Source organism: Elephantulus edwardii, unplaced genomic scaffold (assembly GCF_000299155.1).
Source record: "Elephantulus edwardii isolate Elephantulus edwardi_28Jun2011 unplaced genomic scaffold, EleEdw1.0 scaffold00250, whole genome shotgun sequence".
Classification (NCBI taxonomy): Eukaryota; Metazoa; Chordata; class Mammalia; order Macroscelidea; family Macroscelididae; genus Elephantulus; species Elephantulus edwardii.
The window spans coordinates 2,043,431-2,046,819 of NW_006400000.1; the positions used below are offsets into that span (position 1 = coordinate 2,043,431).

General features: G+C 40.6%; 1 protein-coding gene across 2 annotated transcripts in view; it reads right to left on the bottom strand.

The window, feature by feature from the left end:
- Positions 1-3,389, bottom strand: part of TBC1D19 (TBC1 domain family, member 19) — a 207,889-nt gene that overhangs the window by 47,063 nt on the left and 157,437 nt on the right. The window lies entirely within an intron of this gene.

Consider the following 3,389-nt stretch of genomic DNA (forward strand, 5'->3'; position numbering starts at 1 on the left):
AAAAAAAAAAAAAGGCATCAATTCTCCATTTATCATCCCTAGTCAAGCTTTGGAAAATTTTCCAACCTAAAAATGTTTAACATCCGACTGCAGACCTGCTTACAGAGCAGAGCAAAGCCACTGACATAAACTCTCACTTCTCTGTTTTTCCAAGGGTCATCATGTAGTGAGTCTACTTTTTTCGTTTCCCCTTTACTCTCAGAGGAAGAAGACTCTTTTCTCTTTCTCTGAACTGGAACCTTCTCTTGGGCTCTAGAATCTGTTTTCTTGACATTTTCTCACAGTGGCTGGCAAACTTGGGCAGTCCCAACTTTGTTTTGTATGGCTTGTGAGCCAAGGATTATCAAAAAAGAAGCAGAAAGAGAAAAGGAGGAAGAGGAGGAGAAGGAGGAAGAGGAAAAGGGAAAGTAGAAGAGGAGGAGAGGGGACACAAGGAGAAACGACAGAGACAATTTATGGTCAGCAAAATACAAACCATTTACCACCTGATCCTTAAAGTTTGCCAACCTCTGCCTCTGAATCTTGCCCTTCAATTACCATTCTTCCACGTACATACATTGCTCCTATTATGTGCTAGCCACTGTTTAAAAAGCTGGAGCTTAACTTTTGAGTCCTATTATGTTATGGTCAAACCCACTATTGCAGATGCTATCAAATCATCTAGTTGAAGATCTTGTTCTTTCTTTGTTGATCCTTTATCTTTCCCAGAATTATGTCTTTTTTTTTCAAGGACTGATCCCTGCTGACAACATGCCCAAAGTATGTGAGATACAGTTTCACTATCTTTGCATCTAAGGAGTACTCTGGTTGCACTTGCTCTAAGACAGACTTATTCATTCTTTAGCTGTCCATGGTATCTTCAGAACTCTTTGATAATGCCATAATTTAAAGGCATCAGTTCGTTTTAGGTCTTTCTCACTCACTGTCCAACTTTTAGATGCATAGGTGGTTGTTTCAGGTGTCATCGAGTCAACTATGACTCATAGTATCTCCGAAGACAACAGAACTGAACGTCCTCTCCTTCACCATCCTCAGGATCTGTCATGGTCACGTCCATTGTGGTAGTCACTATGCCAGTTCACCTTGTTGAGGGTCATCATCTCTGACCCTCTACCTCTCCCAGCCTAATGTCTCTCTTCAAGGATTGGCTTCTCCTGAGAATAAGCACAAAATAAGGGAAATGAAGTTTCATTATTCTTGTCTCTGAGAGCATCCATGTCTCTGGTTACACTTCATTCTAGAGAGATTTGCTTGTGCTTTTGGCTGTCCAAAGTATACTCAATACTCTTTACCAACACTACAGTTCAAGGGCATCAATTTTTCTTCAGTCTTCTTTATTCATCGCCCAACTTTCAAATGCATAGGAAGCAAATGAAAATACCATGCTTGGATCAGGTGCACCTTAGTCTTTAAAATGATATCTTTGCTGTTTAGAACTTTAGAAATGTCCTTGACAGTAGATTTTTCCAATGCAATACATCTTTTGATTACTAGTCTGCTGCTATCGTGTGTATTGATTGTGGTTCCAAGTAGAAGGAAATTGTTGACAACAGCATTTTCCCCCCACCATCTATTATGGGAGTAGATGGATAGGAGTCAGTAAGACTGGCTCAGGACAGGGCAGGCTTCAGAGCTGCTGAACATACAGTTGCTATGAGTTGCAGGCAACTCAATGGCACACATCAACAACAACATCATGATATTGTCAATAGGTTCAGTGGTGAGAATTTTTGTTTTCTTGATGTTGATGTGTAACTCATATTGAAAGCTGAAGTCTTTGATTTTCTGCACTAAGTACTTCAAGTCTTATTCATTTTCTGCAAGTGAGGTTGTGTTATCTGCATAACACAGATCTTTGTTAAGCCTTCTTCCCATTCTGACGTCACAGTTTTGGTCATCTAGTGCAATTCGTAAATGATTTGCTGAGCATACACACACATTTTCTGATTTTTTTAACCACACAGAATTCCTTTGATTTGTTTGAACAACGGCTTCTTGGTCTATGGAATGGTTTCACATAAGAACAATTAAGCATTCAGGATTCCCATTCTTTGCAATGTCAGTGAAAATTTGTTATGATCCACATGATCAAATGCCACTGCTTACTCAAAACTTACCCCCTACCTCCTCCGCTCAGAAGGAGTGGCATCCACTTCCTAAACAACATGCCTCTGGAAACTCTATGAACTTTGATAAAGGTCGCTAGTTGTAGAGGGGCTTCAGGCCTCATAGGGTTGCTATGAGTCATGCTTGACTCGAAGGCAATCAACAACAACAACAACAGCAACATGTCTAAAGTATGTGAGGCAAAACCTCATTATTCTTGCCTTGAAAGAGCATTCAAGCTGCAGCCTCTCCAAGACATATCTGTTCCTTCTCTTGGCCGTCTATAGGATGTTCAGTGCTCTTCTCCAACACCACAGTTCAAAACGTGTCAATTCCCAAAATCAATCTCCATAATAGTCTATGTGTTTCCTACTGCCAAAGGGGCCCTTTAGAGTAGTGAGAGAAGATCTTCACCCTGAAACCCACAGCGTCCCTTTTCAGCAGGAAGTAGCTAAGAGAATACGCCATGCCCTTTTCCCTATGACTCAGGGTGAAGTCTCTCTCAGGGAGGAGTGATAGGGAATGGCAAAGGATACACTGACAAAGAAGATTGATCAGAACTGGATTTGACAAGCACTGTGACATTTGAACAAGAACAAACTGGGAGGAGGGTAGAGAGAATAGTGCAACAATGAATGAGTGGAAGCCCAAAATCTCTGTAAATGTTTATGAAAATTAATAAAATATAATTATAGAAAAAAAAAAGTGTCAATTCAAACTGACATCACTATTCCTCAGTAATTTGGAAAAGTCCCTAAATGAAGATTTTCCAGCTGCATCTCCTAGTTTCCTGACTACTGGTACTAACGGTGTTAATTGTGGATCCATCAAAATGAAGCTGTTGACAGTTTCAATCTCCTTTCCATCCATCATGACACTGCCTATAGCTCCGGTGGTAAGAATTATTGTTTTCCTGACATTGAGAAGCAATCCATACCAATGGCTGCATTCCTTGATCTTCTGCAACAAGTGCTTCAAGCCCTCCTCACTTTCGGCAAGGAAGGTTGTGTCATCTACATAATGCAGGTTATTGATGAGTCTCCCTCCAATCCTGATGCCACACTTTTCTTCAAAGAGACCAACTTCTCGGATAATTTGATAAGCACACAGATTGAATTGTTCTGTTGTACATAGCAGGTACATTGCATGATTCAAAATTGGGAAAGGTGTATGCCAGGGAATACCAGCGGAATGTCTATCTGTGTTTCATTGACTATGCAAAGGCACTTGACTGTGTGGATCATAACAAACTGTGGCTGACTCTGAGAAGAATGGGAATCCCA